The 14,838-nt window shown below is 40.4% G+C and overlaps 1 protein-coding gene across 3 annotated transcripts in view; it reads right to left on the bottom strand.

Annotated features, from left to right (window-relative positions):
- The window catches only part of PIP5K1B (phosphatidylinositol-4-phosphate 5-kinase type 1 beta), a 329,589-nt gene that overhangs the window by 210,941 nt on the left and 103,810 nt on the right, over window positions 1-14,838 (bottom strand). The window lies entirely within an intron of this gene.

Raw genomic sequence — 14,838 nt, 5'->3', positions numbered from 1 at the left:
GATTTTCACGAGGGTTGTTTCAATAACACAACTTCAAAGGAACGTTCAACAAACCGTTTCTCTTGTTATGTTTTTATACAAAAGAGATACTTGCTCATGGTAACTAATTTTAAAAACACAGAGAGTTTAAAATAAAAATGGGCTTCCCTGGTGGCTCAGATGGTGAAGCATCCACCTGCCATGCAGGAGACCTGAGTTCAATCCCTGGGTCAAGAGGATCCCCTGGAGAAGGGCATGGCAACTCACTCCAGGACTGAGGAGCCTGATGGGCTACAGTCCATGGGGTCACAAAGAGTCGGACAGGACTTAGCATCACACACACAGAAAATAAAAGTGAATAAGGTTCCACCAGTATCTCCCCAATGAGATAATCAATGGGAACAGTTTGTTGACTATCCTCCCAAAATCTTACCTATCCTATACATACACATGAACACACTTATTTCAGCCATTTACTTTTATTGGCATTTTAAGTATATCTCTTCAGAAGGTCTATATTACGTATCTATCTCATTTACAAATAACTGCATTTTTCCACAAAATGGATGTACCATCATTGAAACAAACACTCCCTTCTGGGAGCACATACGGACTGTTTCCAGAATGGGCTACTGTAACCAGAGAAGGAAGAAACAGATTTATAACACCTTTAATGTTCTAGTGCTTTTATTTCTGTCGGAAAGAATCCTGGCAATCAATCCCAACTTGTAAAGTGCATTAAGTATTTGAAGGATCTTTGTTACACTCCTTTGTATAAAAAGGGTGAGGAAAATCAGTTCCATGATGCATGAGTATCTGCTTATTGACATACTAATCAGCACTGGATGTTGCCATATTTAAAATGTTTGCCAATTTGATGGGCAGAGAATGACACCTCAGTCACTTTAATTCACGTTCTTTTACCACTAATGGGCTTCCAGGTGGTGCTAGTGGTAAGGAATCCACCTGCCAATGCAGGAGACATAAGAGACACGGGTTCGATCCCTGGCTTGGGAAGATCCCCTGGAGGAGGGGATGGCAACTCACTCCAGTATTCATTCCTGGAGAATACCATGGACAGAGGAGTCTGTTGGGCTATAGTCCATAGGATTGCAAAGAGTCAGACATGACTAAAGTGATTTAGCACACACACCACTAATGAGGCCTGTTCTCTTCACAGGTTTACTGATGATTTCCATTTTCAGTTCATGTCCTTTGCTTATTTTTATACTGTGCTTTTATACCTTTCTTTTATAATCAATCTGTAAGATCTCCTGGTATATTAAACATTAACTCTGTCACATGAGCTGCAGGTATTGTTCATCTTTTGGTTCTGTTTATGGTGTCTTGTCAGGTAGACATTTTAAATATTTACATAGTCAAATCTACTTATTTTTCCTATATGGACTATGGATTTACTGTCTTACCTGGGAGAGTTTCTCCAAGTCTGGTGTTATACTACATGTATTCTCCTATATTTTCATCAAACATCTTTATAGTTCATTTTTTAAATCTTTTTATTTTTTTTCATTTGTTTTTATTAGTTGGAGGCTAATTACTTTATAATATTGTAGTGGTTTTTGCCCTACATTGACATGAATCAGCCATGGATTTACATGTATTCACCATCCCGATCCCCACTCCCACCTCCCTCTCCACCCGATTCCTCTGGGTCTTCCCAGTGCACCAGGCCCGAGCACTTGTCTCATGCATCCCACCTGGGCTGGTGATCTGTTTCACCCTAGATAATATACATGTTTCGATGCTGTTCTCTCGAAACATCCCACCCTCACCTTCTCCCACAGAGTCCAAAAGTCTGTTCTGTACATCTGTGTCTCTTTTTCTGTTTTGCATATAGGGTTAACATTACCATCTTTCTAGATTCCATATATATGTGTTAGTATACTGTAATGGTCTTTATCTTTCTGGCTTACTTCACTCTGTATAAGGGGCTCCAGTTTCATCCATCTCTTTAGAACTGATTCAAATGAATTCTTTTCAATGGCTGAGTAATATTCAATGGCTGAGTAATATTCCATGGTGTATATGTACCACAGCTTCCTTATCCATTCATCTGCTGATGGGCATCTAGGTTGCTTCCATGTCCTGGCTATTATAAACAGTGCTGCGATGAACATTGGGGTGCACGTGTCTCTTTCAGATCTGGTTTCCTCAGTGTGTATGCCCAGAAGTGGGATTGCTGGGTCATATGGCAGTTCTATTTCCAGTTTTTTAAGAAATCTCCACACTGTTCTCCATAGTGGCTGTACTAGTTTGCATTCCCACCAACAGTGTAAGAGGGTTCCCTTTTCTCCACACCCTCTCCAGCATTTATTGCTTGTAGACTTTTGGATAGCAGCCATCCTGACTGGCATGTAATGGTACCTCATTGTGGTTTTGATTTGCATTTCTCTGATGATGAGTGATGTTGAGCACCTTTTCATGTGTTTGTTAGCCATCTGTACGTCTTCTTTGGAGAAATGTCTGTTTAGTTCCTTGGCCCATTTTTTGATTGGGTCATTTATTTTTCTGGAATTGAGCTGCAGGAGTTGCTTTATAGTTCATTTTTAACATTAGATCTTCACTTCAAATGGAATTTAACCTCATCTTCTTCCAGATGGGTGGCTAATTTGCCCAGCATCATTTAGTTTATAATCTATCTTCTTCTCACTGGAAAGACATGCCTCCTTTAGCAAATACCAAGTTTTCCTATATACTTTAATATATTTCTGGACTCTCTGAGTCAAAAGACTTTTTGACATTTCTAAGCTAACATGTTGTCTTAAATGCAGTAATAAGACAGCATGCTTGTGATATCTGCTGTTACAAGTTCCCATACTATTTTTCTTCCAAGTTTATATTTTTATATGGACTTTAAAATCACATTGCTTGACCTGAAAACATGCTCACCCCATTCACCCCGTCAACTTGGCATTCTGACCAGAATTATATTAAATTTATATACTAATTTTGGAAGCATTAATATTTTAGGAATTTTTAAGTTTTCTTATTCAAAAACATGGTCTAGTTCTCTGTCTTCAAATGTTCTTTTATATCTTTTACTACATCCATATTTTTGTATTTGTCTTACATCTTACTAAATTCATCCCCATGTCACTCTTTTAAATAGGGTGACAATTTACATTTTTCTATTTGTATTTCTAACTGGTTATTAATTCACAGAAAGAAAATGATTGGGTTTCATCTATTATCTTTCACCTAGTCATTTTACCAAATCCTCTTACAGAATTTTAAAAGATTTTAAGTAGAGTCTCATTTAAAAAAAATAAGATTTTAAGTACAGTCTCAATTTCATCACGTGCAATATTTATACATCTTATTTCTATCTCTTTTCTTATTGCATTCACTGTACTTCTTTAAAAAAACACTGAATAATAGTGGTTGAGTAACAGTAATAGTGCTTGATATTTATAATATAATCCTACAGTTGTCACTATCCTCCATAATGTTTTTGTTTGCTTGGTAGCATGGTAGCTTCTTTCTGCTATATTCTCCTTTACTTTACTTTTTATTAGGAATGTCTACTGAATTACATCAAGTGCATTTTCAACATCAGTTGATACAATCATTATCTTTTATTTTGCTATGACAAATAAAACATTGAGAAATATCACAATGAAAAATTACATATTTCTAGAAAAACTCTAACTTGGATTTGATTTGCTGCTATTTTAAAAAGGATATTTTTATAATTGAAGTTGAATGATTTTTCTTCCATCTTTATCAGGTTTGTTAATAAAAAATGAATACTTTCATAAAATTGAAAGACTTTCTATGTACACTCAGTTTTTTGGATTATTCACTTCTTGAAATTTATAACCTTTCTTTGAATCAAATTTCTATAATTTATATTCTGTTAGAAAAGCATCAATTTCCTTTAAATTGTAAAATTTATTGTCATATAGTTAAATATTGTTATTGAATTCTTTTAATGTCTTCTGTATTCTTGATAAGAGTGTGTGTGTGCATGTGTGTATTACATATTGCATATATATGTCATGAATATGTATTTTTTAGTAAGACTTCTCTTTTCTATTGTTTTTTGTGGCCACTTCCATTAATTTTAACTTTTACTATTAATAATATCTTCTTCAGGCTTTTTAAGAATTTCTTAGATACACTGCCTAGTTTATTTTCACTCTTTTAAAAAACAGTATTAAAATCACTTAGGCTAAAAGTACTCTTGAATATATTATGATTCCCCCATAAATTTTGATAAAGTATTCTGTTTAGTTTATTTCCAAATAAATTTGTCATTTTGGATTTGATTTTCAACTTGATCTAGGAATCATCTATAAGAGGGTTCCTTAGTGCTAAGCATTTACATTTTCATTATTAATACTATTCTTTCATTCATTGCCACATTCTTGCTTACTGCACTGGGATCAAAATACAGAATGAATAAAAGTTACCCCTGGCCGCCAAAATATGCTTTTTCCTATGGACATTGAATATCTTTTTGAAAATGTTCCAAAGACACAAGAGAGAAGTGTGCAGCTTCTGTTTATAGGATATAAAAACACTATATCATCTTATAATACTGTCTACTTTATCAAATTATGAAAAAAATATTAAAATTCTCTGATACAGTTATATATTCTCATATATTTTAACTTCTTTTTTTTGCCTTAAGATTTCTAAAACTATGCTAGCCAGTGTACAAAGGATATGTGAATAATACTGTCCTTGTTGAACTGCACACTCTTATCTATAAAGTTATTTTTTTTCTTATTTAATATTTTTGGTCTTGGGTTCCATCTTAGTTGATGGTAATAGCCTCATCTGTTTTCTTTTATTTGTACATGGTAGGTATCTCCTCTTCCATTTCTTTAACTTCAGCTTTTTTATTTGTCATTTGGTTTCAACTGTGTTCCTGACATATAGCTTAAAACTAGATTGGGGGCGGGGGGTGCGTGGGCAGGTAACTAACTGAAGAGTTTCCACATGATGATTTTTATTTGCAAAGACTATTTTCAAATAAGGTCAGTGTTCACAGGTACTGGGGTTAGGACTTCAACATGTTTTTTGATCCCTAAAAACTTCTTGCACCCCAAACTCTGTCCCAGGACGTGCTTCCAGAGAGCCCAGCCCATGACACTTTTTCCTCATCCCTAAGACAAGATATATGAAAAACTTGACTCTCTCAATGATTGCTCCATTTTTAACGATCCCCTCTTTGTTGAGATGGCTCTTCTTAATGAACAGTTTATAGTTCATGGTCACATTATTATCATTTATTTAGACTTTGACCATAAGTTTTACAAGGTTTGTTGCTCATCATTGTTTCTTTGGCTCTTCCTCTCCTGCTATCTGAACACCTGTGTTCTGATTCAATTTTCGTTCAGTTGGCACGCTTCTCAAATAATTACTCAGAAGTGGCACATTGACGGTCCACTCTATGTCACTCCATGTCCATAAATGTCTTTCCTTTGTCACTAGATCTCTTGGATTCCTAACTCCCAGCCCTTTTCTTTCATGTATCTGTTGATATGACCCTGCCATCTTCTTGCTTCCTGGCTTACAGATGAGTTTTGATGCTCGTCTGATGCTCCTGTCCTAATAACTTATCGGTTTTCTCTGTCTAGAAACTGATAAGAGTTTTCTCTTTCAACACATAGTTCAAAAATTCTGTAAGGACAGATATTTCTTTTTCTGTCAGTCCTGCCCAGTGAAGGAAAATCAACAAGAAGCTATTATACAGGGATCTGATGTCTTAACTCATGAATAATATGTAGGCTATATAGTTGATGAATGAATGGACTCATATCCTTCAGGCAGTGCTCTATGAAAATTATTTCTCATAACAAGCCTTTTGATAAGAATTGGACAGGCAAGCACTCAAAATTATAGTCCCTGGCAAGAGCTAGGAATGAAAAAATTCTAATGGCCAAGCAAGGGCATAATCATAAGACTCAGGTCTCCTTAGAAGATATGTTACTATGTAATCTGACACAAGACTCCCAGTTAGAATTTCTTTTTTGTGAATTTATTTTCTTAAACTATTTCTGACATAAAACAGAGCCAATTTATGGTGTCACATGATCCAATTACGATACCAGTTCAGCTAACAATTATACATGCCACACAATGAAATGTTTTGTAACTAGTTGATGACTTATCTCTCCTTTCTGGTATTTTGGTATCTGGATCCTGTTAGTGTAAGAAATAAATAATTTATACTATTTCAGAGTCTTCTACAATTCTATGCTTTCAATCATTTCGAGTCACATCAGCAGGAGAGAGAGACATGGGGACAGGTACAATACAACATGACATGTGCTTTGCTAGGGTTCTTGGAGAAAGAAATGCCTGAGTCAGCCTGCAGGGACCATGGAAAATGTCACTTATGAGGAATACTGAAACTGAGCAGTTTTGGGGGCTACAAGGTTGGGAAGTAGAGGGTGAGGAAGACAGCAGTTGCCATGGCAGCTTTAAGAAAGCCCCAGTAGCATGAAGCATATTTAACACATTTTCCTGGATGTTCTCAAGGATCTTGAATCTTGCATTTTAAGAATATACCCAGGAGAAGGCTTATGATGTTACTTAAAGGGTTACAAACATCCAGATTGCTCATTTCACCTATGATCACAAGTCCCTGTTCAATCCTTTGCCTGTTTAAAAATACATTTCTAAAAATGTATATGGATTCATGAAAACCTTGAAAGTCATTCTTAGGAAAATGTCAGCCTTGTAAATAGTTTCACTGGGGAGGTAATGAGTATCACCCAGGCACTTAAGAAGAGGTTTGAAACTCTGTGGTTTTGGCAACAAACAAAAACAGGACAGACAGGAAAAATCAAAAGCTTTAAAATGTGACAGGTTATTTTCCAAGGCTTAAATATAAGCAACAAAAACACACCAAACTGAAAACAATCCTTGATGTATTTTCCAAAGTACATCAAGGATTGATCGGAAAAAAAAAGTTCTGTTAAATTAAGAAATCAGAGGCTCATATTTATTTCCCTAGAGTATTTGCATAAACTCTCAACAAAATGCAGAAGATCAGCATGTTAAGTATTTGTGCAATGGAGACCACCTATACACACATATGTTCAGACATATGATATGTTACACATTTATAAGCTCAGAAGCCATAAAAATAGAATCGTGGTGCTCTTATAGTCAATATGAGGCTCCCCTATTCCTACTGATGAAAATAATTTAAATGAGGTTGCATTTCATGTATCTAATATTTATATAACCAAGCTGCTGCCAAAACTGATTTCAAATGATGGCATTTGCTCGCTATGAATCCAAATGGAGACCAACCAAAACAAATTGCAGAGCTCTTATAGTCTCTCACAAAACACATTCATCCACTCTCAGAGTGGCTCTTACCAAGTGAATACAGAGAATAGCTATAAATGGCATCGACAAAAGGCTCGGCATAAAACAAACCACTTGTAATTCATTTTCCCAACAAAGGTACTCAAAGAATTCATACATCTTTTCTAACCAAGCCTTCACTGCAAACATTAGACAGAAGAAAGCAGCCCCCAGAAACAACTGTGAGGGATGTGTTGGTTCCAGACCAGTATAACTCACAGTCTTTCAGTAAAACAACATTATTGCACAGTCCTCTCCTCCGATTTTCATGTTAAATACACAAAGACCTACTGTGTGTTTGTGTGTAGCGTAAGAGGGTGGGGGGAAAGCAGAAGGTCAGGGACCTCCCTGGTGGTCCAGTGGTTAAGACTTTGCCCTCCCAGTGCAGGGGGCCTGCTTCGATCCTTGGTCAGGAAACTAGATCCCGCACACCACAACTAAGAGCCTACCTGCCACAGCCAAGGCTTGGCACAGCGAAACAAAGACAAAAAAGCTGAGAGTCAGGAGAGCAAATTCATATATGGTCATGACACTTACACTTCTGAAAAGCCTCCACGAAGCCTTTATAATCATTGTTACTTTGCCTCTTCCCAGAAACATCTGGAATAATCAGTAAGAATTTCACATAGTTGAACTTTCTACCTCTGCATAATGCTTAAATTTTTTCTTTCCCAGTTTTTACTAGACATCTGATATTGGGTAGATTTCACAATAGTATATTCCCACTGCACTGTAAATTTTATTTTTTTATTTACTAGATTATGTTTTCTGTCCACATTTATTTCTAAGCTATTTTTCCTCTCCTCCCAAGAATATATGCCTCAGAAATTAGTCAATTATTACAGTAATAATAATGGTGTAAACCAAATGTGAACAAAAGCAGTTGTGATCGGTAGAAAAATGTTTGGACTCAGAAGCAGCCCCAACAAAATAACCAAAATCAATTGGGTTCTGCTCCTGCAGAAATGTGCATGGCATTTCTGGGTTTATTTCATCTTTTTTTAGAGAAAGATAGAGAAACAAACGGTAGCTAGTAGCTTACCCCAAAGCACTTTCTTTTTACCAGTGTTTGGGTGCTGTATGTCTAGGGGAAGTCTGAAAGGACAAAGAGTGGGGCTAGATAGGACCCTAAAAGAAACACACTGCTCAAGGGGATGATGAATGCTCCGAATAGTAAAAAGAGACTGAGCAGGAGAAAAATTTCATCCAACAAAAAATTTTCTAGAGTTCTAGGCTAATACACCTTAATAAATCAACAAGTAATGAAAGAAGTTTCAAACAAGGCACAAATATAAAAATTGAGATAGAGGGAAAACTGGTGAGGTGACCACTTATGACATTTACCTAAACATTGATTCCAGAACTTCTATGGAAAGTACTTGGAGGGAAACAACAAGGAATAAGATGGTCCCTGTTGTCAAGGTACTTAAAAAAGAGGCCAAAACAAAAGCTCCAGGAATAATGGGCAAGTCTTTAACAGGATTAGGAGCTAATACCCCATACTTGGCTTTGCCTCTAACAAGTATTCAATTATCACAGTCAGAGGGCTTACATGGAATGTTCTAAAAAATGCAATTAAAAATTAAAGACCAAAACAAAAAACCTAACCCCAAAACCCAAGTCCATGAGATCATAAATCAGCTGTTAATCCCTAAATATTAAATTTCCCAAGTTCTAATATGTACTCGGTTGTGTACAGTTTTGAGACATCCTGACATGGAGCTGTTTTCAATAAACCAACTGTTTAACTGGAGAGTCAAGACCAAAGGAGTTGGTTCAGAGAAGAGCAGGTGATGGGGTCTAAAGTAAGCAGTCCCAGCAAATGCAGGAGCTGGCAGGTGACTATGGCTGGCACATATGGGAAAACTGCCGGTGAGAGAAGATGACCATTCTGATCCAACAGCAATCAAGCTGAAGCCAGTGGTTAGTCCCAGGCTAGACGGCCTTGGGAGCCCACCACAGATATGACAAATCAGAGAACACCTGCTGAAGGCTTTTGAGTGGGAGGCCAGTAAGATTAAAAATAATAATAATATTGCTTAAGAGGAGACAAGATGGACTGGGAAGGGAAGGCTGGATTGAAAGAGTGAATGTAGCAGCTGCCATAGCGGTTGTGGTGGTGAGAACTTAGGCCAGGGTTGAGCTGGAGACTGAACAGATGGAGCTGTGTGTGGTGCTGACAACAAAAACATGGTCAGAGCACAGGCGTTGCCAGGGTCTGTGGGATATGAGGGTCAGTCAGGGTGACGGAGTTCTCGAGCCTCACTAACTGTGGCCGGTTCACGGCAGCTCTAAGAGCAGCTGTCTCCCTGCCTGTGGTACCCTCCCCACCTCCATCCCAGCCTTGGAATGAACCAACGGGGCATGCTGGGCCCGGGCCAAACCACTGGATTATCCGAATCGAGAACGTTCTGACAACGCAGGGACTGAACTGTCAAGTGGGGTTGGTCCAGGGCCGGCCAAAGTCATAGGAGAGTGAAACTAAGAACTTGGCAATTTAATCAGACTGCAGAAAGCCGTACAGACAAAGCCCTGTGTTTCCAGATAGAGATAGTACTACTGCCTGCCGACACCCAGTCCTTGAATCTAGTCACACTCCCTAGCTAGAAGCTGTCTGCTGGGAGAGTCCTGTATCTTCGTAAACATGCCCACCATTCCCCTGAGCTCTCTGCAGGGGGTTCTAATCCCTATGGCCAAACTCTCCTCGACTAAGACAGAAAATCTACTATCAGTACGCTCCACAGGCTTAGCTGAGGTCACCACCTCAGCCTCCACCTGTCCAGTGGTGACAGCGAGGTGGTCATGGGAACGAGGGTGGAGTCAGACTGCCAGGCTTTACCAGCTGTCTGGCTTCCTCAAGTGACTTTGCCTCCTCATCTGAGAAATGGGGGAAGCAGCAGCACCTCTCTCACAGAGCAGAGTGAGGAGACAGGGTCCCAGGCACACGGCACATACTCCATATCTAATGTTGTCATCACCACCATCATCATCCTCATCACCTACTCTCACCAGCAGGAATCCTGTGAGGCGGAGCAGGTCTTGTCGCTGTTCTGCCTCCAAACTTCAAGTGGGCACAGGGCGCCCAGCATTCAGGGTCCTGTGAGGTCTGGGGCTCATGGCTCTGCTCCGCCGGCTCACTCCCTCACTGGAGGCGGGAGGAGCCTTTACACACACACACAGCTCCCCGCACCTCACCTGCTCCCTCTCAAGTCTCAAGAGAGTGCATGCTCTTCCACAGCCTCTCCCCGAAGCCCAGTATTGTTCTCCATGGCCCATGCATCAGTCAAGAGTCTCTCATCTCTGAGGACCTCCTTGATTCCTTCTATCCTAGAAGAACACAGAGCTTCCTTGGCTGGGCTCACAGACTCTCTCCATCAACCACTTCACATTTTGGTGTTTATGTGAGCCCAGACTGCATTTGCTCTCAATCTTGCTAACAGTACTTAGTACAGTTAATATATACAGAACACTTTTTTGTGTGTGCCAGGCACACTTGTAAGTATATTAACACATTTGATTCTCTCAGCAACTCCAAGTATCAGGCTTCTGTTATTACCCTCATTTTGCAACTGAGAAAACTAAGGCACAGAGAGGTTAAGATAACTTGTCCGAATCCACACAGTTAGTTAAGGGGCACAACCAGGATTAACATCAGACTACGCAAGCATGAAGACTGTCCAATTCCAAAGAGGGGGTCCTAACCACTCTGTGAATACTGCCGGCTCTAAGACTCCACTATGGCCTCAAGTCCCCTGCCTGATCTCTGCTTCTTGCCTTCTTCACAGACGGACGAATGGCCCCTTCACATAATGCCTTCCCTCCTGTGCACTCCTGCACACCGATTCCCATCTCCTCTCTGCTCTGGGGCTCTCTCCTCTTCTCTAAGCTAGGCCATGTTTTGTGTCCCCTCCCCCGACACACACCTGTCTGGAGCCCTCTCTCCACCAGTTATCCTTTGACCTGGACCTTCTACATCTTTCTCTCATATGGCTCTTTATCTTGGAAATATGAGCATGTCAATTCCTTTCCCAAGACCCTTCCTCCTGACACCTCTTCTTCACCCTGATGCTCTCTTCTGGTTGCAATCCCATCTCTCTCTCCTTACATTCAGGTTCAAATCCTCCAAAGACTAGTGTACACTCCTGGCCTTCACTTCCACTTCCCCGCCCATTCACTTTCAGATGCACCAGCAATCCAGTCTCCCCCACAACCACTCCAAGTTCACAAGTGGAACCCTGGTTGCTTCACCCATGAAGTTTCATTTATCACCTTTCTGGACTTCTTCGAAGCATTGACCTTAGGTAGCCTGCATACAGGCTCTGAAACCCTTGCTGAGCTGATGACCAGACCCTCCTTCACCAACAGCCCCTCTTCCCATGGCTACTCCACGTGGCCAACACTGTCATCTGCTTAGCCTAAATCCTTTTTCTCTTGGTCTTTACTAACAGAACCCTGATTTTGTGTGGGGAGGCAATATGCTCAGTTAAACAAAACTTCTACTCCCAGACATTTTAGAAATGAAATGCTGGCAGATGTTTATGTCCATGGAGACTTGTTAGAGGCAAACTCAGTTACTGGGGGCATTTCTGCCACTTGTCATGTGCTCCTTGCCCTTTCTTTCATGGACAGCAGGCTTGAGAGTAAACCTGAACCAGGATTCCATATATACCTGACTTTCCCTTCCTCACATGTCTGGCTTCCCCCCTACCTCTCTGAACACATCTTGGTCTCTTTGGCAGGCTTCCTCTTCTTTGGCTGCCTCTTAAAATTCATGTTCCTCATGGTCTGTATTCTCTTCTTCTTACTCCCTCTGCATAATGCCCTCCATTACCAAAGGGTTCACCTATTTCGGATGAGTCCCCTACAGTAACTCTTGAGCCTACATCTCTTTCTTGAGCTCTACGCCTACATTTTCAGGGCTTCCCCCATGGCTCAAGCGGTAAAGAATCTGCCTGCCAATGCAAGAGATGCGAGTTTGATCCCTGGGTTGAGAAGATCCCCCAGAGGAGAAAATGACAACCCACTCCAATATTCCTGCCTGGGAAATCTCATGGACAGAGTAGCCTGGCATGCTACGGTCCATAGGGGCGAAAAGAGTCAGACACGACTGAGCATGTACATGCACAAATCGGTATTTTCAATTGATTTCAGGGTTTTTACATAGCATCTGATGAAGTGATAGTCACTCAGTCATGTCCAACTCTTTGCGATCCCATGGAAGGTAGCCTGCCACGCTCCTCTGTTCATGGAATTCTCCAGGCAAGGAGTGAGTTGCCTTTCCCTTCTCCAGGGGATCATCCAGCCCAGGGATCAAACCCGGGTCTCCCGCACTGCATGAAGATTCTTTACCGTCTAAGCCACGAGGGAAGGCCCATAGCATCTTAGGGGCACTATAAATTGTACAGTTTACCATACTTCTCCCTATTCCGAGGAAGCTACCAGCATCCATCTAGTTGTCAAAGCCAGAAATCAAGGGGCCATCCTGACTCCTCCTTACTGCTCTCCCATAGCCCATCAATCAAGTTCTCTTGAATAAATCTCCTTAATGTTCTTTGACTCTTTCTTGGCATTTTCCTGGTTACAATCTTAATTGAGACTTCATCATTTCTTACATAGATTACTGCCTCAGCCTCCTAATTAGTCTGCCTCACTGGGGCACACTATTGCTAGAAGAATCCTTCTATAATGCAAATCTGTCTGTGCCACTCTCCTTTTAAATCCTCTGGTGGCTTCCCACTGCTTCAGGGCAGAACTTCAGAGTCTTTAGCACAGCATATGACCTCTCATGACCTGGCCTCTTCAACTCATCTCTCCATGCTACCCACATGGTTGCCATCGTATGGGATGACTTGGAGTTCCCAGAAGCCACAGCACTCTCCTGCTCCTTCCTTTGTACACCCTCCGCAGCCTGACAAGCCACTGTTCCTCCTCCCTCTCCCCTTCTAGGCATTCCTTATCCTGCAAGACGCATCTAAGGTATCACTTCCTTCTTTGAATCCACCCTTACTCCTGACAATTCAGGGCTCTGTGCCTCCCTGAGTTTTCAGGGTGCCCTGGTCCTGCCCCTATTGTGACACTTCCTGATGATAATTATCAGTTTAAATTTCTCTTCTTTCCACTATACTATAAGCCTTTTCTGGGCTTCTATGTATTTCTCTGTAAATCACAGAAACTAGCACAGCGCTTGGCACCTGAACAGACTTAAACGTTGAAAGTATAATGAATGTACACATGAAAATGTCTGTCACCTTCTCAGATAAGTGACCTTGAATGCAGAAATGAGGTCTTAAATTTTCAGCTAAGTCAATGCTTCATAAATGTTTTATTTTTCCTTTTATCATTGGTAATAAATGAAGGTTTGGTTTTCAGATTGAGAAAACAATATGACAAACTAGGATGGTGATTTAGCATACTTCTATAAGAGGTCGACCCCTTTCTACCTTCCTCCTACCTCCCTCCTTCTCTCCTCCCTTACCTCCTTCCCTGTTTTAGGTTTATTTCACACAAGTTTATTTCATTTTCTTTTCTTTTTAATAAGGAATAGTTTATTTACAATGTTGTGTTGGTTTCAAGAGTATAACAAAGGGATCCAGTGTGAGTGTATACTTTTTGGTTCTTTTGCATTGTAGGTTATTACAGGATACTGAATATAGTTCCCTGTGTTACATAGAAGGTCTTTATTATTTATCTAATTTATATATAGTAGTGTGTGCATGCTAAATTGCTTCAGTCGTGTCTGACTCTTTGCAACCCCATGACAGTAGCCAACCAGGCAGCTCTGTCCAAGGGATTCTGCAGGCAGGAATACTGGAGTGAGTTGCCATGCCCTCCTCCAGGGTATCTTCCTGACCCAGTGATCGAATCCACGTCTCTTAGGTCTCCTACATTGGCAGGCGGGTTATTTACCACTAGCGCCACCTGGGAAGCTCCATATATAGTAGTGTGCATCTGTCAATCCTAAACTCCTGACTTATCCCTCCCTCCATCTCATTTTCTTCAAATGAATCTCTTTTTGAGCATTTAAAATATGGCTATAAATGCAACTCATATCTATTATAGAAATAATGGGTAAGAATAGTAAATCACAAAGAAAATATAAGTGGTCAGCAATCTCACTGCCCAGAGACACCCACTGTTGCTCCTTCAGTCTCTTCTAATCTGCTTTCTGTGATGCTCACACACTGCCTTGCTCTTGATCCCCTCACTGCTTCTAGAACAGCACGGGGCTGAATCGGGCTGTGATACCCTGGGGCAAGCCTACTTTATTCATTCCAACAGAATTCAACGCAGCATTGTCACAGGACAAAATAAGAAGACTCTGTATAGCAGACGCTCTAAGGAGTGAACTTCAACCTGAGATTGGGCTTCATCTTCACACTCTACTGGGGTATATCTATGCTGCAAAATAACCTTAAGTGAAAACTGTCTAGATTTTCACTTACCTGTTGGATGAAACTCAGTTCACTCTGGCAAAGACTTCTTTTCAAGTGGGGTATTAAGTTCACAGGGGTA

Source organism: Cervus elaphus, chromosome 29 (genome assembly GCF_910594005.1).
Source record: "Cervus elaphus chromosome 29, mCerEla1.1, whole genome shotgun sequence".
Lineage (NCBI taxonomy): Eukaryota > Metazoa > Chordata > Mammalia > Artiodactyla > Cervidae > Cervus > Cervus elaphus.
The sequence above is the reverse complement of the archived record's forward strand: the minus strand, read 5'-3'. Positions and strand labels throughout refer to the sequence as shown.